The sequence below is a fragment of the Oncorhynchus masou genome, chromosome 4, assembly GCF_036934945.1.
Source record: "Oncorhynchus masou masou isolate Uvic2021 chromosome 4, UVic_Omas_1.1, whole genome shotgun sequence".
Classification (NCBI taxonomy): Eukaryota; Metazoa; Chordata; class Actinopteri; order Salmoniformes; family Salmonidae; genus Oncorhynchus; species Oncorhynchus masou.
Window position 1 is genome coordinate 11,580,954 of NC_088215.1, and position 21,757 is coordinate 11,602,710.

The 21,757-nt window shown below is 43.1% G+C and overlaps 1 protein-coding gene across 2 annotated transcripts in view; it reads right to left on the minus strand.

Moving 5' to 3' along the window:
* The window catches only part of LOC135523917 (ubiquitin carboxyl-terminal hydrolase 43-like), a 128,433-nt gene that overhangs the window by 85,115 nt on the left and 21,561 nt on the right, over positions 1–21,757 (minus strand). The gene's annotated exons all lie outside the window — the stretch shown is intronic.

A 21,757-nucleotide genomic window follows, 5' to 3' on the forward strand; every position in this document is an offset into this window, starting at 1 on the left:
ACTGCGCAACATGGCAGATATTTATTTTGGCCAGTTTGGGCTCTGAGCTCCGTACTCAGATTATTGCATGGTATGCTTTTTCCGTAAAGTTTTTTTTAAATCTGACACAGCAGTTGCATTAAGGAGAAGTTTATCGAAAGTTTCATGCATAACACTTGTATTTTCATTAACATTTATAATGAGTATTTCTGTAAATTGATGTGGCTCTGCAAAATCACTGCATGTTTTGGAACTATTGAACATAACACGCCAATGTAAAATGAGATTTTTGGATATAAATATACACTTTATTGAACAAAACATACATGTATTGTGTAACATGAAGTCCTATGAGTGTCATCTGAAGAAGATCATCAAAGGTTAGTGACTAATTTTATCACTATTTGTGCCTTTTGTGACTCCTCTCTTTGGCTGGAAAAATGGCAGGGTTTTTCTGTGACTTGGTGGTGACCTAACATAATCGTTTGTGGAGCTTTCACTGTAAAGCATTTTTGAAATCAGACACTGTGGCTGGATCAAAAATGGTGCCTAATACTTGTATGTTTGAGAAATTTGATTTATGAGATTTCTGTTGATTTGTATTTGGCGCCCTGCAATTTCATTGGCTGGGGTTCCGCTAGCAGAACGTTCCCCGACAGGTTAATGGCTGTGATAGGAGAAAACAGTGGATTGATCAACAACATTGTAGTTACTCCACAATAATAACCTAAAGGACAGAGTGAAAAGTTAGAAACCTATACAGAATAATAACATTCCAAAACATGCATACTGTTTGCAGTAAGAAACTAAAGTAAAACTGAACAAAATGTGGCAAAGAAAACTTAATGTCCTGACTAAGAATAATGTGCAAATATTGTACAATCCAGGTGTGCAGAGCTCTTAGAGACTTACCCTGAAAGACTCACAGCTGTAATCACTGCCAAAGGTGATTCTAACATGTATTGACTTAGGGCTGTGAATACCTATGTAAATAAGAGACTTCTGTATTTAATTTTCAATACATTTGTCATGCCCTGACCTTAGAGATCCTTTTTATTTCTCTATTTGGTTAGGTCGGGGTGTGATTTGGGTGGGCATTCTAGTTTTTCTATTTCCTTGTTGGCTGGGTATGGTTCCCAATCAGAGGCAGCTGTCTATCGTTGTCTCTGATTGGGGATCATACTTGGGCAGCCTTTTTTCCACCTTTAATTTGTGGGATTTTGTTTGTATGTAGTTGCTTTCTGCACTGCATGTAGCTTTACGTTCGTTTTAGTATTTTGTAGTTTTTTCGGTGTCATTTAAAATAAAAGTAAAATGTACGCCTACCACACTGCACCTTGGACCAATCCATCTCTAAACGATTGTGACAATATTTGCAAAAATGTCTAAAAACATGTTTTACTTTGTCATTATGGTGGTATTGTGTGTAGATGGATGAGAATTTGTATTTATTTTTAACCTATTTTGAATTCAGGCTGTAAACACAACACAATGTGGAATAAGTCTATGGGTATGAATACTTTCTGAAAGCACCGTATATGCCACAACACAACCAGCTGTTTTATATAAATTGCGGCCTTCTGGACTGTAAGTGCTTGTGATAAAACATCATCCACAGCTATTTTTTAGAAGCTCTCTGGTGTAGTATTTATTTGTAAGTTCAGACAGGGGTAATATCATTTTTGGCAAAATTACTTTAATGTATCAGGTGGCTATGGGTGTGTGTGCGTACTCATGAGAGAAGTCGCTTAGATAATCCTGTGAACTGAAGGATGAGTGGCTGTGTGTGTGTGTGTGTGTGTGTGTGTGTGTGTGTGTGTGTGTGTGTGTGTGTGTGTGTGTGTGTGTGTGTGTGTGTGTGTGTGTGTGTGTGTGTGTGTGTGTGTGTGTGTGTGTGTGTGTGTGTGTGTGTGTGTGCATGTGTGAGTGAGTGAGTGAGTGAGTGAGTGAATGAGTGAGTGGGTGAGTGTATGCGAGTCGGTGTATGGATATGGTGAAGGTGTGTGGGTTTTGGATGACAGCTAAAGATGCAATATTATTCTTGACTGAAAGTATACATTTGTACCTGCTACTGTAGCTGCTACTGTAGCTTGCGCTAGTCGGCTTAACCTACACCAAAACGCAGCTATTTTTCATCCTATAGCTTGTTATCCGAGTCAAAATGTTTTCAGCACTTTTATTTCCATAACTGATCAAAACTAGTTCTCTCATCCTCTCGTCACTCTGTAGCAGACATAGTGAGTTTGGAACATCAAATCGCAATAAAATCGCAATACACATCGTATCGGCACCTAAGTATCGTAACAATATGATATCGTGAGGTCCCTGGCAATCCCAGCCCTAAAAAATGCTACAAATGTTTGAATGCAAAGTCAGCGACTGTGTTTTTGTAAATGACAAACGCCACAGTGAATCTTCAGTCAACGTTTAAACTGCATTAGACTACTTACCACTCAATGTAAAACTACAGTCATCAAACTACAGTCATCAAACCACAGTCATCAAACCACAGTCATCAAACCATAGTCATCAAACCACAGTCATCAAACTACAGTCATCAAACCACAGTCATCAAACTACAGTCATTAAACCACAGTCATCAACCCACAGTCATCAAACTACAGTCATCAAACTAGTCATCAATCCACAGCCATCAAACTACAGTCATCAAACTACAGTCATAAAACCACAGTCATCAAACTACAGTCATCAAACCACAGTCATCAAACTACAGTCATCAAACTCACAAACCCACAGTCATCAAAACAGTCATCAAACAGTCATCAAACTACAGTCATCAAACCACAGTCATCAAACCACAGTCATCAAACCACAGTCATCAACCCACAGTCATCAAACTACAGTCATCAAACTACAGTCATCAATCATCAAACTACACTACAGTCATTAAACCACAGTCATCAACCCACAGTCATCAAACTACAGTCATTAAACAGTCAGTCATCAAACTACAGTCATCAAACATACAGTCATCAAACTACAGTCATCAATCCACAGTTATCAAACTACAGTCAACAATCCACAGTCAGTCATCAAACTACAGTCAAACTACAGTCAAACAAAGTCATCAAACTACAGTCATCAAACTACAGTCATCAAACCACAGTACAGTCATCAAACCACAGTCATTAAACTACAGTCATCAAACTACAGTCATCAAACCATCAAACAGTCATCAAACTACAGTCATCAAACTACAGTCATCAAACCACAGTCACAGTCATCAAACCAAGTCATCAAACTACAGTCATCAACCCACAGTCATCAAACTACAGTCATCAAACTACAGTCATCAATCCACAGTTATCAAACTACAGTCAAAACAATCCACAGTCATCAAACTACAGTCATCAAACTACAGTCAAACTACAGTCATCAAACTACAGTCATCAAACCACAGTCATCAAACTACAGTCATCAATCCACAAACTTCATCAAACAGTCATCAAACTACAGTCATCAACAATCATCAATCAGTCATCAAACTACAGTCATCAAACTACAGTCATCAAACTACAGTCATCAAACTACAGTCATCAAACTCAAACTACAGTCATCAAACCACAGTCATCAAACTACAGTCATCAAACTACAGTCATCAAACTACAGTCATCAAACCACAGTCATCAAACTACAGTCATCAAACTACAGTTATCAAACTACAGTCACAAACCACAGTCATCAAACTACAGTCATCAAACTACAGTTATCAAACTACAGTCATGAAACCACAGTCATTAAACTACAGTCATCAAACCACAGGCATCAAACTACAGTCATCAAACTACAGTCATCAAACCATAGTCATTAAACCACAGTCATCAAACTACAGTCATCAAACCACAGTCATCAAACTACAGTCATCAAACTACAGTCATCAAACCACAGTCATCAAACTACAGTCATCAAACTACAGTCAAACTACAGTCATCAAACTACAGTCATCAAACCACAGTCATCAAACAGTCAAACTACAGTCAAAAACCACAGTCACAGTCATCAAATTACAGTCATCAAACTACAGTCAAACTACAGTCATTAAACTACAGTCATCAAACCAGTCATCAAACAACAGTCATCAAACTACAGTCATCAAACCACAGTCATAAAACCACAGGCATCATCAAACTACAGTCATCAAACCACAGTCATAAAACCACAGGCATCATCAAACTACAGTCATCAAACCACAGTCATAAAACCACAGGCATAAAACCACAGTCATAAAACCACAGGCATAAAACCACAGGCATCAAACCAGTCATCAAACCACAGTCATAAAACCACAGGCATAAAACCACAGTCATAAAACCACAGGCATAAAACCAGTCCCAGAGCCAGTGATTACTTCCGAGACCCAGATTAAGTGATCATTTCAAAACAAATGTTTTCATCAAACCTTGGACTACAGCTTAATGACATTGGGACGAAGTGCCTGACTTTGGGTATTTTCTGTGTAATTCTGTGTTTGATCTATGTTCATTTGCTTCTACATCCCCTGTGCTTCCTACCACCTATAGTGGTTTTGACTAATTTTAGCAGGAATCAAACCGGTCTCTGATTATTTCAAATAGTTGGGACTCTTGAGCTTAACACTATCATAGTGTCTTTGAGTCAATCCCTGCAGCTCAACAGTCAGCCATAGATTCGAGCTGAATCTTAATACCCACTGGGCACATGGGTTCCACAAAATTTCATTGAAATGTGGAAACAACGTTGATTCAACCAGTGTGTGCCCAGTGGGTAGCGACATGCTCTTGTGGTCAAGAATCCAGAGCAGAGAGACATGGGAAGAGGCTTTGACAGGACAGAATTTGGTCCCCTGTGATGGTTTCTGTACTTGGATCTTTTTCCTCCCACACACACTGAATTGGATGTGTGTGTGGGAACTGTATGGAGTCTCAGAAGACTGAGTGTATGTGTGTGTATGTGTGTGTGTGTGTGTTTGCGTGTGTGTTTGCATGTGTGTGTGCGTGCGTGCGCGTGTTTGCATGCATGTGTGTGTGTACAAAAACTTTCTTTGGATATGTTCCACAGACACCCCACAGAATCACATGCTGCAAGCCGGCAGCTCAATGGTTCTCTGTGCTGTACGAGATGACATCTGTCCTACTGCGCGTGCGGATGAGACAAGCCAATATTGACACAGCCGGCTGTTTTCACATTTACAGAAGAGCTCCACCGCCTCCTGTCTTTCTTTTCCAGAGTTTGGATGGTGTGAGTGGATTCAGATGGAAGGAATAGCGCAACCGTGTCATCAGCACGCTCTGAAGCTTCATAGAACACAACAGGGAAGGAAAGTAATGGGTCTAGCAGGGCTGGGGTCAATTCCAATTGAAGTAAGTCAATTCCTGAGGTAAACTGAAGTTCTAATTACAATGATTATTTTCCTCATTGACATGCATTCCGTTTACTTCCTGAATTGAATGAATTGAAATGGAGTTGACCCCCAACCCCTGGTCTCTATCCAGCTCCCTAGTGAGTTCTTCCCTCACCCAACCTTGTTTCCAACTTGTCCCAGCATCATGTTCTGTTCCGGTTAAAGGGGGGATTAAAAACCAAACAGTGAGAACAGGGCGACAAGGCAGCATGGATGGCAGGAGTTGAAAAGAAAGGGAAGAGGTCAGCAGGAACAGAGAGAGAGAGAGAGAGAGAGAGAGAGAGCGAGAGAGACAGAGAGAGAGAGAGAGAGAGAGAGCGAGAGAGACAGAGAGAGACAGAGAGACAGAGAGAAAAGAGGGAGGGGGTCTGAAATGCTTGCCCTGCAATAAAGGGGCTGACTCACTCCTATTCTTTTAGCAGCGGAGAGCTGCTGCTAATTCGTGTCTATTCAGTGCAGGCTTACGGTAATGTGGCCGTCTGGTTGATAAGAGGGGAAACCACAGGCATTCTATAACTCCCCTCCCTTCCTTCCTTCCCTCCCTTCCTCTCTCCTTCCTTCCCTCTCTCCTTCCTTCCTTCCCTCCCTCGCTCCCTCCTCACACATGTAGACCATCCATCCCTGTCTCTCTGCTTCTGTCCCCTCTATCTGTCAGTTATGATATCATTGCCCACTTAACATCACCTCTTTCTATCTGTCCAGAATCTAGATGAAGGTCACCACTATATTCCTATTAGAGGAATACATATCAACTGTTGAAGTGGAGAGCAGTAAATATATGTAATGTGTTTCTCTCTTCACTGTTGGTTATCATACCATCAGACACAGAGAGAGAGGCCACTCCTTTCCAATTTGGCCAAAACAGGCCCACTGAGGACATATGGGCAAGCATGTGCCTAAAAACTAGGGCAGGGACGATACCAGTATAGACGCTACTATTGTGGCAAGGAAACAAATCACACAGTGTATTTCACTTATTTAAGACAACAGTTCTAATGATGGAAACAGACATTATGTTGTCATCCAGAGTCACATGTATTTATTTTCCAAGCTAGTACACAATATTTTACATACAGCTGGTTTTTAAAGGACCAAGTAATTTGGACTGCTTCGTGTTATCATGTTTTCCATGAAAAAAATATTGCGCCCTGGCCTTACTAAAAACCCAGTGGAACTTGCCAACCAAGCCTTCTCACACTGATCCTAGGTCCTTTAATAATTCGTCCAAAGAGTGCTGGAACTGGGTGTATACTCTCCGATGGCATGGGGCGCAGCCAAACTCTCTGCCCTCTAGCAGTTTCTATGGAGAAGCTTGCTGAACCAACATGCACAGACGCACGCAACGCGCTAGCACACACACACACACACACACACACACACACACACACACACACACACACACACACACACACACACACACACACACACACACACACACACACACACAAAGACAAAGACAAAACAGAAAACAGAAAACAAGAGGCCACGGACAAGAGCTCTTGGCAGCTCCTTCAGAGCCAAATCTGACTTGGCAAAGACCAGACAGGGGTGAGAGGAGAGCGGTCTCTCATTTGCACACTGGCTATGTTCACAGGCAAATATTAATTTCAGAAATAAATTATGCGACCTCAACTAAGAGTGGAAAGAGGAAGGAGAGAAAATCTATTATTTTGTGAAGAGGAACGGGTCGTAGAGGTCAGCGGTTTTTCATTTTGGTAAAAAGTGATGCCTTAAGATAAAACCACATTCCACAAGAGTGCCCATGTGTAAGAGATCTCCTACAAAGCTCCCTTCAGTGCAAATTTCTTTTTAACGTGAAATGTGGAAAAAGCAGAGGATTTGCTTTCTCACTCTCTCGTTATCTCTCTTTCGCTCTCTCTGAAAAGTTACAAAGGACAACACCCATTAAAAAAACCTCCTCATATCACTTTCATATCAATTTGCGTTATAAAATCTGTCCTGGGTTGGTTTTATGGTGGGATTGCAACATGGGCCGCGTTGTAGAATGAAACCTTGAGTGTCTTTGAACAGGAGACAAGAGTACGAACTACGAAGTAAACAAAATCCACTTATAAGACAGAGAAGCAGAAAAAAAAACAGACAAGAGACGGTGAACCAAAACACACCTGTTGCGGTGTTACAAAACAGGCTCCTGTTCTTCTGTGAAGTGGAACGCAGCCAAAAACAAACTCAGGACCGTGACCTTTCTGCCCCTCAGGGTTCAAAAATAACATTAGCTGAAGGTAGGTAAACAAAAAGGACACTAGTCCGGTCAGGTGTTCAGTCAGAGGAGGGGAGAACAGAATGCAAATATTCTTGTCAGGCCACAAGCCAAAGGGTGTGGAAGAGAACGTCTGTGTTCCTCGGAACAGGTAAAACTACATTATAGCCACCACTCCAGTTATACAGCTTCAGAGTGCCAGGAAGGTATTACCTTATATGGGAGCAATGACAATAAAGATGGGTGTGGGATATGATGACACAACACAATGGGCCTCAAGGCCAGACATTGTTAACTTGTATTATTGTCAAACAAAAGGCACCACTGTACTCAGTTGTATTCTTTCAACGCATTTTCCACACGAGCAGAATAGGTTGGCATTACACACAGAGACTACAGAGACAAAGCGAGACAATAGGAGCGTGAAATAGTGAGGTAAGGAGATTGACAAGTCCTCAAGGCCTGTGGAGAAGAGTTGAAGAGGTGGGTCTCACACAATAAAGTCACAGACAGTGCACTTCTCCATTGAAGACTTTCCTCCTATGTAGTGCACTACTTTTGACCAAGTAGTATCAGCACATTAGCGAGAGTGAACTTTAATCGGGACAATGTCCTTGTGGCAAATGCACCTTGTTGCTCCACCTTTCTCTTCCCTTGGTCTGTGTCTGCCACTGGCGTAGTAAGCCAGCCTAAATGAGGAACACAACAGCATCGTACAGAACAGTCCCAGCAGCGGGAGCAGTAGCCTCAGAGACGAACAGGAGGTCAACCTCATCCATGGGGACCATTATTACCTTCAGCCCAGGGAAGCTCACTGCTTACAAATCCATCCTGCTTTACTCAAATTATGCTTCAAATCAAAATAATCAGTATGCATTTACACAGGTGTTTTGCTCATATTACTCGTGTGTGTGTGTGTGTGTGTGTGTGTGTGTGTGTGTGTGTGTGTGTGTGTGTGTGTGTGTGTGTGTGTGTGCGCGCATTTGCCTTTTAACTCTAATAAAGCAGTCATGGAGAACTCCGCCAGGCACATAAGGAGATTTATTTTTGAATTTCATAAATTAGGAGGAGAATGAAATGATAGTGTATAGCTCTTTAACATTCAAACCATGTGAGCCATCAAAAGGCTTGAGTGGTGCTTCTCTCCCTGGCTGAGCCCAGCTCTGATTTTATACCCAGAGAGAAAGAGATCTCAATTCCACAGCACTAACACAACTCAACCTTCCACCAACAAAAATGCTATACACACCAGGCTCACCCTCAACTTAGTAATGAGCGTCCTTTTTCTCTCTCAAAGGAGAAAAAAATGTGTTGATGCCGCTGAATATTTTAACTATTCCTGAACTATTTAGGGGGTCTGGGCGTCTTTTGAAATATTCATGGATTTAATCAAATGTTAGCAAAGAAAAGTATTCAATATTTCAGGCAGGTGTGTGTGATCCATTAAAGGCCTTTAAAATGGCAACCCATGGCAGTCAGCCGTCTCTGTGTGGCAACTCTGAGGCACCCTACCTGTGTGTGTGTGTGTGTGTGTGTGTGTGTGTGTGTGTGTGTGTGTGTGTGTGTGTGTGTGTGTGTGTGTGTGTGTGTGTGTGTGTGTGTGTGTGTGTGTGTGTGTGTGTGTGTGTGTGTGTGTGTGTGTGTGTGTGTGTGTGTGTGTGTGTGTGTGTGTGTGTGTGTGTGCGTGTGCGTGTGTGTATAGAAGATGGGTGGTCTGTGAAAGTGGAGAAGTGGGACAGTTGCATTACTTACCTCCCAGGAGAATAGAGACATAGTAGAAAGGAAATGGAAAAAAGACACAGAGAGAGAGAAGTAGTATGTATAAATATGAGTGTGTTTGGAAGCCATATGTACTCCGTCTGTGTTTGTGTGTGAGAGGAACTGAGGCTGAGTGCCCTTAGAAAGCCCACTGTGTGTGTCCTAGACCCCTTCAGCCCGCACTGTTAGCGCTCCACCACACACAGCACTCAGTCTCACCTACATGCACGCACGCACGCACACACACACACACACACACCCTGCCCCCCCACATGAGGTAGTAGAGGCGCTAGAGAAGGCCAGCCAGTCCGGATGTTGCCTTCTGCCCTCTCAGCAGATCGATCCCGGGGCTAATGTTCCTGCCATTAATGGAGCGGCGGCCGGCGCTCTTCCTCCGACTTTGAGCTTCTCTCCTGACCCCCAGGGAGATTCCATTTCATTAGCCCCCTGTGGGGCTTCAGTCACAGGCAATACTCTGAGAGGCCTAGCTACCCCACAACGAGCCTGGATGTCCACAATTAGATAGGGGGCCCCTGGGTAGGGTCCCTGAGCTAGAGTGCTCTCTCTGGAGGCTCTGTGGAAAAGCCAGGGCACATTGGGATGATAATAGACTCTGGGTTGACTCCTGAAGGGGAGGCTGAGTCCTGACTCTGCACCATGTTGTGACTGTGGCTCTCTGGTGCCCCTGTGGGAGCGGTAATTGGCTTGGGCAGCAAGCAGACGCAGGCACACACACACACACACTCTTCCTCCTCCTTTATCTTCATCACTCTGTGGCACGAGCACGACGATGGACTCCTTCTCTGACCCCATTATGACCTCACAGATGATGTCCAACAGCGCTTCAACTTTTCTCTCCTTCCTCTGTCTCCCCATGTGACTCTGTCCCTCTGGTGTGCACTGTGCTGTAACCATACCTGTTAGTCTACTACCACACTTCCTGTCTGGGGGGAAGGAGGGCCAGCAGGGATCAGGGATCAGCTCAAATCCCTGGAAAGCTTCAGTGTGGTGCGAGACAGTTGTTTGTCCTGGTCTGAACTGGCTGCTGGACTAGCCTTCATCTTAGCGAACCAGGCAAGCAGGATAACGGGCTGCTGGTGACTGATTAGGGCACCTGATCCACAGTGATGGTTCTAGCCAAACCACTCAGTACCACTCTCTTAGTATCTATCTCCATCTTTGGCCATCAATGAATTACTGACGGAAGAAAAGCAGGCAAACCGGAGGAGAGGTTTACAGGGCATCATCTTTTGCAAAGTAAGGCCAAGTGGAAGACAAATAACACCTCAGTCTCCAGAAAGGCTTTGAGCTCTTTCAGAAGCGCTAACTTATCAGACAAACCTAGACAGAGAGGCGTTGATACCTAGATGGCCCAATTCAGCAGTTTTGACAAAAGAACACAAAGCAGCTATCTGCTCAGTTAGGTGAATCCCTGAAGCTGAGAGCTGCTGGTGTCAACAACTTTCTATTTGTCTCTCTCGATACCATGCCACTCCAAAAGCCCACCTGAATCCCTTTCTTTCTTTTATCCCTTAGAAGCATTTTGAAATGAGTCAGGGAAGAAGGGAGGGGAGAGGGGACGCAAATTGGCCCTGCTCAATCATTTATCTTTCAATAGGTGAATAGTAGATGGAGCCACGTTAGGAGGAAGGAGGCTTTAAAAAGACACGGAAACGGCTCAGGGTGAATAATGGATGAAGAATCCAACGTTGAGAAAAGGAAAAAGGAGGCATGTCGAGAAATATTTGATAAAGCAGAGATTTTTGAAGCGTTTTTTTTTGGTTGGTGTTGTAAATCCTATTATAAGGTGAGGTAGTGTGTGTGTGTGTGTGTGTGTGTGTGTGTGTGTGTGTGTGTGTGTGTGTGTGTGTGTGTGTGTGTGTGTGTGTGTGTGTGTGTGTGTGTGTGTGTAGTGTAGTGTAGTGTAGTGTAGTGTAGTGTCGTGTCGTGTAGTGTAGTGTAGCGTAGTGGTGGGATTAGTTCCCCCTCGGTCCCAGATTTCCTTCATTCGGGGCCACTTGTTTTCAGTAATAAAAATATACACCACACTGCCACTATTACAATACTACTACAATGCCCCTCTTCACTGTGTTCTTCTTTATACAGTAGTGTAGCAAAAAAAGGGGTATTAGTGGTGATATTGATGTTACTGTTCCATGACAGGAAGCCGCAAATAAGGATTTTTGCTTCAATTTCCTTCCTCTCCAGCTGCTCAATTTCACACAAAATAGACGTCTGTAAAAGGAAAAGGAGATCGAAGCCCATCATGCAGTCAAACACACAGGAGCAAATCCACCAACAAACATCTCGCCCCATCTCCTTTTCTCCCTCCCTCTCTCCCCCACTCTCTCTATGCCGTGTGGAATTTGAAGCATCTGAGAAATGTCACTGGTGTTCCAATGGGATTGTGGCTGGGCTTCGGCGGGGCTGGCGGGAGAGGTGTCGTTTGAAGTAACCTGTGAGGTTGAGCGGTATCGCCTGAGCAGAAGGAGAGAGTCTGTGGCCGTCTGCCCCGTCAACCCCTCCGCCCTGATCTTAACACTCTGGCTGCGCTGGGCAGGGCAGCTGTAGCTGACGTCTGGCAACGGCTTAGACAGCTCATCACTAGTAGGCAAGTAGGCCAGACAGACATGTGGAGAGATGAGTCAGAGGAGAGAGAGAGAAGCAGAGAGAAAGAGAGAGAGGGAGAAGCAGAGTGGAGACTGTGAGCATGGGAGAAAAAGGGAGCGAGTGAGAGAGGAAGCAAAGGAAAGATAAGCGACCTGTGAACCCCAATGTCTAATCAATATATAATACTAATGTGCAAACAGACAAGAGAGTAAAGCTGACTTCATTTACCTCCAGAGCAGTAGATGGATCACAGAGATGTCCAATGGTAGATACATTCTCTCTATATGACGGACTGCCAGTGTCAAGTCTGATGGCACAACTGAATGAGGAGTATCAGAGCTTTAACATCCCAATGGGAAAAACTGACAGGAGACATCCGATACAGCATCCATCAACCCATACCTGTCTACCTGTCATCGACGTCTGATCTGTATCATAAACAAACACATTTCTCTGGAGAACAGGGCCTCTTAACCCTCACATCCGTAAATGTCAAATGGAAATCTGTCTGTCAATAATATGTTCTATCGCCGCCTCGCCGGCTGCCACAACGTCCAGAGACCAAATCTCCAAGTCTAAGCAGTTTACTTCCATCTTTCCAGGGCTGTTTTTTACTTTCTTTCTTTTTCCCCTCCATCAACTCACTCTGTCAACTCTCTCCGGGCGCAGAGCGAGAAGCCATCTATTATCAACATTTAAAATGGAATAATACATAGATCGTGCCTCTGTGAGTTAGCAGCGGTGTTGGGGTGCTTGGCATCGTTTACCACTACTGTCCGTAGGGCGGGAGGGGGAGAGAGAGAGAGAGAGAGAGAGATCCACTTTTAAACCACTCACTCAGGCAGGCATGCCCACTCACTGGATGGGAGGCCAAGACGTCCAGATGTAACTATTCTAAACGCAGAGGGAAATTCATGCCACGTTTGTGCCGCACTTTGATGATACAAACGAAGTGAGTTTGTCTGATTTATTTTCATTCCGACACCAGAGAAATATTGTGCAAACCGGTTTCGATAGGCCTTTCATATTATGAGAAATACTGTTGTCAAGCCTGTGGGGTTGGACGAAGGCGACACACGCGTTATTTCACACTAGCCCTTTAATCCCCGTCTACTACGATTCTGGTTCAAGGAGACTTGACTTCCTTCAGCAAACATCAGTTTACTGAGCTGCCTCTGTTGACTGACTTCCTTATGTAACCTTCCACTGGCTGAGGAAAGTGAGCCGGCTCAGCTGGTCACATGGCTGGTTGTAGGTATGCTGGATCACAGGTTATAGTAGGTCCCGGTTACTGAACCAATACAGATAAAGTAGGTCCCTGCTACTGACCCTAGCACTGGGCGATAAATCAATATCAATAATTATCGAGGTAATTACTTCCCTCAATAACGATATAAAAACGTTTAGATTCATTTTCGATAATGTCGATATAGAATAATTAGGTCCAGCAGTCCATTTCACCTCTGTGAAGCAGCAGGAACGTGCGGAGAAGTGACAATATGTACGTGGAGAGGTAAACGCCCACTAAAAACCACTTAGCACCTCGAGTGATGGAGTCACCACTATTAACAACGACAAATGAGTCATGTAGGCAAAAACAGTGGCAGTGATAGCCATGGAGAAGGAGCAGCTTCCAACGAAGAAATTATTTATAAAAAGGGAGTCTGTTTCAGTAATTTGGAAGTGGTTTGGCTTTTTGAAGTCTGACAAAGAGCAGAGCAATGTTCGGTGCAAATTGTGCCATAGACAGGTGGCTACGAAGTCTGGTACTACGACAAACCTTTTTCAACATCTGAAGCAAAATCACTCTTTGGAACATATAGGAAGTTTGAGGTTGCACCGCGGTATTGATAAACGCCCCTCAAGCACCAGCCAATCTATGGGTGTTTGCCCGAAGCAGTCAACACTGACAGCGCTTATGCCCTACAAGCAAACATCGAAAAGACAAAGACATCACAAATGCTATTATGCATTGCATTGCTAAGGACATGCTGCCAATTAGCACAGTCAAAAAGGAAGGTTTCAAGAGGCTTATCAATTTAATTGACCCCAGGTACGTGTTCCCTGGCCGCAAACATGGAACAATTTTCCTTAAAGTATAATTTTATGGGTAGCTCACATAACTTTATTATATTAATGTAACCTTTATTTAACTAGGCAAGTCAGTTAAGAACAACTTCTTATTTACAATGACGGCCTATCGGGGAACAGTGTGTTAACTGCCTTGTTCAGGGATAGAACAACAGATTTTTACTCAGTTTGGGGATTCAATCTAGCAACCTTTTGGTTACTGGCTCAAAGCTCTAACCACAAGGCTACCTGCTGGTTACTGTCAGAACACTCTAACCACTAGGCTACCTGCTGGTTACTGGCCCAACGCTCTAACCACTAGGCTACCTGCTGGTTACTGGCCCAACGCTCTAACCACTAGGCTACCTGCTGGTTACTGGCCCAAAGCTCTAACCACTAGGCTACCTGCTGGTTACTGGCCCAACGCTCTAACCACTAGGCTACCTGCTGGTTACTGGCCCAACGCTCTAACCACTAGGCTACCTGCTGGTTACTGGACCAACGCTCTAACCACTCGGCTACCTGCTGGTTACTGGCTACCTGCCTAGTGGTTTGTTCAGGCATTAGACATCCTTGAGCCTGAAGCAGATATGCACCTTTTAAACATTATTTGATTAATATCGTGATAATTATCATTATCGAATTAAAAAATATATAGATATCGTGCTAATTTATTTGCCATATCGCCCAGCCCTACCTGAACCCATACACCAATAACAGAGGAGTGATCTTAAAATGGAGGACTGCAGGTGCATTAGCTTTGAGGTTTGGTTCCTGCTCTGTTCTATTGGCCTTGCAGGCCGGTGTGATTTGTCTTTAGTTTTGCAAAGGTGACAGTAAAAGTGGGGTGTAAGGTTGGAGAAGAATTGGAGTAGAAAGTGGATGTGTAAGGATGTTGAAACTAAGCAGTTATAGAGTTGTAAGGAAATGTACTGTAGAGGAGGAGATACAGTGAGCTACAAAAGCAACATTTTTGCTCTGTACTCCAGCACTTTGAAATGATACAATGACGAGGAGGTTGAAGTGCAGATTGTCAGCTTTAATTTGAGGGTATTTCCATCTATATTGGGTGAATCATTTAGAAATTACTTTTTGTGCATAGTCCCTCCATTTTAGGGGACCAAAGGTATAGGGACAAATTCACTTATATGTGTATTAAAGTAGTAAAAGGTTAAGTATTTGGTCCCATATTCCTAGCACGGAATGACTACATCAAGCTTGTGACTACGCATTTGTTGGATGCATTTGCTGTTTGTTTTGGTTGTGTTTCAAATTATTTTGCACCCAATAGAAATTGTAAATGTAAATAATGTTTTGTGTCGTTTTGGAGTCACTTCTTGTCAGGATTTGGCCAGGGTTGTTCCGGGTTTTGGTCAGTAGATGCCCCCATTGTGCTTTTTGTCCCTATGTTTTTCCCTTGATCCCCATTATTATTTGCACCTGTGTCTCGTTTCCCCTGATTGTATTTAAACCCTTTGTTTCCCTCAGTTCTGTGCTCTGTGTTTGTATGTTAGCACCCTGCCCTAGTGTTCTGTGTGCTCTTGTCGATTCCGGGTGACGTTCTTGTGGTATTCTGTTTTTTGTTTTTGTTTATTTTTGGTGAGTTTCTTTTGAGGTCTTTTTGTGTTTTTCCTACCACCTTTTGGATTTGCCATTTTTTGTATTTCAGGATTTTTTCTTTATTAAATACACCGTCTTAAGTACTGCTGTGTCTGCCTCATCTTCTGGGTTCTGCTGTCTATTCGTGGCTCAGTTGGTTAAGTGACTGTTTCTCACTCCGGAGACCCAGGTTCGAAACCGGGTCCTGACACTTTTATTCTAAATAAGAATAGAATATGTTTCTGAACACTTCCGCTATTAATGTGGATGCTACCATGATTATGGATAGTCCTGAAAGAATTTTGAATAATGATGAGTGAGAAAGTTAGAAGCATAAATATCATACTCCACCCCCCCCAAAAAAATGGTTAGCATGTCTTGGGGGTATGATATTTGTGTGTCAAACTTTCTCACACATCATTCTTCATGATTCATTCAGGACTATCCGTAATCATGGTAATATCCACACTAATGTAGAGGTGTTCAGAGACATATTCTTTTCTCATTTACAATAAAAGTGACTCCATTTACCATTAATTTCTATATGGCACAAAATAATCTGAAGCACACCCAAAACAAATGCATCCAACAAATGTGTAGTCACAACCTTTATGAAGTCATTGCATGATAGATATATGGGACCAAATACATTTTACTACTTCAATACACACAGGTGAATTTGTCCCAATACTTTTGGTCCACTAAAATGGAGGGACTACGTACAAAAAGTGCTGTCATTTCTAAATGGTTCACCCAATACGGATGGAAAAACTCCTCAAATGAAAGCGGATCGTCTCCACTTTAACCTCATAGCCATTGTATCATTTAAAATCCAAAGTGCTGGGAGTACAGAGCCAGAGCAAAAGATGTGTCACTGTCCCAATACTTTTGGAGCTCACTGTATAAGAAAGGTACCATTCACTCAATAAAAGAGGTAGGCAGGGTCAGAATGTGTCTCCTCGGGTTTCTGTCAGGTCAGCAGATTGATCTGGGTCTTCTTTGCTCTCACTTGAAACACCCGTTTCACAGGCTCTGACGACGGAGGTGTCACCCTGCCCTGCTCTCACTCTCTCTCAGCCCATCAATCCATACACCCATCCCTCTATCAATCTGTTCTGTCCATTTGCTACCTGTGTGTAAGCTCTACGCCGCGATGCACACAATCAGTGCTCTAACACCAGCCAATGGAGAGAGAGAGAGATGGAGTTGGACAGAGGAGGAGAGGAGAGCAGAGGAGACGAGGGAGGTGAGAAAGATGGAGCTATAAACAAACAGAATTAATTAAATTACAGAAAATAATTGGAAATGGATCACACACACATACACACAGCGTTCTCTGAAATAGCTTCTTCTTTCTCGGGCCGAGGCGTCGGCGGCAAAGCGGCTTTATGGAGCCGTGATTCAGCGGCGGCTAATGACAACCAGAGCCCTGAGCTGTTGACGTGGCATAAAGGGCCTCCTCTATAGCGTAGCCGCAGAGAAAGCCATTAGCTGTTCGGAGGCGGCACGATGGCAGTCAATGAGAATAAGGACTTCATTGGCTAATAATAGCGGACGGAGATGAGCAAAAGCCAAAGAGGATACAGATATGAAAAGCAATGAAGCGAGGCATCATTGCAACCATCGCACACCCTAAAGGGGCAATGTGTATTTAAATTAAATTTATTAGAGATCACATTATAAGTCATAGTATGCCGTGCTCTCTCTGCCAGTGTGGTACACCCTCCTTTGGTCCCTTCCCCTCTGCAGCAGCAGCCAGAGGAGAGAGGAGAGGGATGGAAAGAGAGAGAATGAGAGGGGGCATCACACAGCAGGCTGCCAATTCAACAACATCTCCTGCTACACACAAACACACACAATGGCCTGTTTCAGAGGCCCCGGTGGGTAAATAGTAATACAGCCATGAGTGACACAACACTCAGACGCCGCAGTGGCTAGACTTATCATTCCCACTGAGAAAGGGACCAGGGTCGTCAAGGCAGTGGGATTCTAAAGCGGCCTCATATCACACATTCCGTTTCTCTTTTTCCTCAAATGCATTAATTGATTTCTGTGACCTGGCTGGGTGAATATAACAAGTACAGTGCTTTTGTACTATTCTCTTCAGGCAATGCAAGAGGAGCTGAGGAGAGGGCCCACGGTGGGGGCTTCATTCCTTAGCCTGCGGCCTGTGCTATTGGTCGACTCTTCTAACGAGCTGGTCTGCTCATTAAGCTGATGACCTGCCTCTCATCAAGAGTGTTAATAGTCAGTTATGTTGTCTATTGTTGTCTATTTTGACTATGTTTATTTATTGTAATACATATACACAATACCAGTCAAACAGTTGGACACACCTACCACTTAAAAGATTTTTCTTTGTATTTACTATTTTCTACATTGTAGAATGATAGTGAAGACATCAAAACTATGAAATAACACATGGAATCATGTAGTAACCAAAAAAGTGTTAAACAAATAAAAAATGTATTTGAGATTCTTCAAAAGAGCCACCCTTTACCTTGATAAACGCTTTGCACACTCTTGGAATTCTCTCAACCAGCTTCACCTTGAAGGAGTTCCCACATATGCTGAGCACTTATGACTGCTTTTCCTTCACTCTGCAGTCCAACTCATCCCAAACCATCTCAATTGGGTTGAGGTCGGGTGATTGTGGAGGCCATATCATCTGATGCAGCACTCCATCACTCTCCTTCATGGTCAAATAGCCCTTACATAACCTGGAGGTGTGTTGGGTCATTGTCTTGTTGAGAAAAAAAAAATCCCACTAAGCGCAAACCAGATGGTATGGCGTAAATCACTGCAGAATGCTGTGTAGACATGCTGGTTAAGTGTGCCTTGAATTCTAAATAAATCACAGACAGTGTCACCAGCAAAGCAACCCCACACCATCACACCTCCTCCTCCATGCTTCACGGTGGGAATCACACATGCGGAGATCATCTGTTCACCTACTCTGCGTCTCACAAAGACACAGTGGTTGGAACCAAAAATCTCAAATTTGGACTCATCAGACCAAAGGACAGATTTCCACTGGTCTAATGTCCATTGCTCATGTTTCTTGGCCCAAGCAAGTCTCATCTTCTTATTGGTGTCCTTTAGTAGTTGTTTCTTTGGAGAAATTAGACCACGAAGGCCTGATTCACACAGTCTCCTCTGAACAGCTCATGTTTAGATATGTCTGTTACTTAAACTCTATGAACCAATATTTGGGCTGCAATCTGAGGTGCAGTTAACTTTAATGAACTTATCCTCTGCAGCAGAGGTAACTCTGGGTCTTCCTTTTCTGTGGTGGTCCAGTAGAGCCAGTTTCATCATAGTGCTCGATTCTTTTTGCGACTGCACCTGAAGAAACTTTCAAAGTTCTTGACATTTTCCGGATTGACTGACCTTCATGTCTTAAAGTAACGATGGACTGTCGTTTCTCTTTGCTTATTTGAGTTATTCTTGGCAAATAGCGCTATCTTCTGTATACCACCCCTACCTTGTCACAGCATAACTGATTGGCTCAAACGCATTATTAAGAAGGAAAGGAATTCCACAAATGAACTTTAAACAAGGCACACCTGTTAATTGAAATGCATTTTCCAGGTGACTACCTCATGAAGCTGGTTGTGAGAATGTCAAGAGTACGCAAAACTGTCATGGCAAAGGTGGCGACTTTGAAGAATATAAAATATATTTTGATTTGTTTAACACTAGAAATATATATATATATACAGTTGGGAGAACAAGTATTTGGTACACTGACGATTTTGCATGCAGCCCCAGACCGAGGGTGATTGACCGTAATCTTGAACTTCTTCCATTTTCTAATAATTGCGCCAACAGTTGTTGCCTTCTCACCAAGCTGCTTGCCTATTGTCCTGTAGCCCAGCCTTATGCAGGTCTACAATTCTATCCCTGATGTCCTTACACAGCTCTCTGGTCTTGGCCATTGTGGAGAGGTTGGAGTCTGTTTGATTGAGTGTGTGGACAGGTGTCTTTTATACAGATAACGAGTTCAAACAGGTGCAGTTAATACAGGTAATGAGTGGAGAACAGGAGGGCTTCTTAAAGAAAAACTAACAGGTCTGTGAGAGCCGGAATTCTTACTGGTTGGTAGGTGATCAAATACTTATGTCATGCAATAAAATGCAAATGAATTACTTAAAAATCATACAATGTGATATTCTGGATTTTTGTTTTAGATTCCGTAGACCTCTACATGCTTTGTAAGTAGGAAAACCTGCAAAATCGGCAGTGTATCAAATACTTGTTCTCCCCACTGTATATACACACACATATACAGTGACTTCGGAAAGTATTCAGACCCCTTGACTTTTTCAAAATGTTGATACGCTACAGCCTTATTCTAAAAATGATTTAAAAAATGTCTTCTTCAAGCTACACACAATAGCCCATAATGACAAAGCAAAAACTGTTTTTTAGAATTTTTTGCAAATGTATTAAATATAAAAACTGAAATAACACATTTATATAAGAATTCCGACCCTTTACTCAGTACTTTGTTGAAGCACCTTTGGCAGCAATTACAGCTTCGAGTCATTTTGGGTATGACGCTATAAGCTTGGCACACCTGTATTTGGTGAGTTTCTCCCATTCTTCTCTGCAGATCCTCTCAAGCTCTGTCAGGTTGGATGGGGAGCGTTGCTACACAGCTATTTTCAGGTCTCTCCAGAGATGTTCGATCGGGTTCAAGTCTGGGCTCTGGCTGTACCACTCAAGGACATTTAGAGACTTGTCCCGAAGCCACTCCTGCCTTGCCTTGGCTTTGTCCTTAGAGTTGTTGTACTGTTGGAAGGTGAATCTTTGCCCCAGTCTGAGGTCCTGAAGGCTCTGGAGCAAGTTTTCATCAAGAATCTCTCTGTACTTTGCTCCGTTCATGTTTCCCTCGATTCTGACTAATCTCTCAGTCCCTGCCGCTTAAAAATAATCCCCACGGCATGATGCTGCCACCACCATGATTCACCGTGGTGCCAGGTTTCCTCCAGACGTGACGCTTGGCATTCAGGCCAAAGAGTTCAATCTTGTTTTATTCAGACCAGAGAATCTTGTTTCTCATGGTCTGAGAGTCCTTTAGGTGCCTTTTGGCAAACTCCAAGCGGGCTGTCATGTGCCTTTTACTGAAGAGTGGCTTCCGTCTGGCCACTCTACCATAAACACCTGATTGGTGGAGTTCTGCAGAGATGGTTGTCCTTCTGGAAGTTTATCCCATCTCCACAGAGAAACTCTGGAGCTCTGGCAAAGTGACCATTGGGTTCGTCTTCTTCCATTTAAGAATAATGGAGGCCACTGTGTTCTTGGGGACCTTCAATGCTGCAGACATTTTTTGGTACCCTTCCCCAGATCTGTGCCTCAACACAATCCTGTCTCAGAGGTCTACGGACATTTCCTTCGACCTCATGGCTTGGTTCTTGCTCAAATTATGTCAAATCAATTGAATTTACCCCAGGTAGACTCCAATCAACTTGTAGAAACATCTCAAGGATGATCAATGGAAACAGGATGCACCTGAGCTCAATTTCGAGTCTCATAGCAAAGGGTCTGAATACTTGTGTAAAACAGGTATTTCAGTTATATTTTTAATAAATATGCAAAAATGTCTAAAAACCTGTTTTCGCTTTGTCAATATGGGGTATTGTGTGTAGATTGATGAGACAATTTGTTTTTAAATGTGGAAAAAAATCAAGGGGCCTAAATACTTTCAGAATGCACTGTGTGTATATGTATATATATATATTAATATATATATACACACACACATATATATAGATATATATAAAGATATTTAATAGTCATCTTGGCCGGTGTCGGACACATGAAAGGACCAGGTATTCGCTTTGTTGTCATTGAGACAAGCTCTTCATATTGAGTCTCTATTGTATCTCTTGAGAAGAGAAATATGCACTCACGGGAACCTCAGAGCTGTTTTGCTCTACTGCACTAGGAGTAACCTGGTTAGGTCGTGAGCAAATCCAAGGCTTACAATATGACTCAATTGAATGCAAAAAATATATGTTGATACATGCTAACCAAGTTCAATCTCAAGTTTGCTTATTAGTCCAGAGTTTCTCCTATATTCATTTAGCAAACGTGGCCCAGCGGTGGCAATCTCT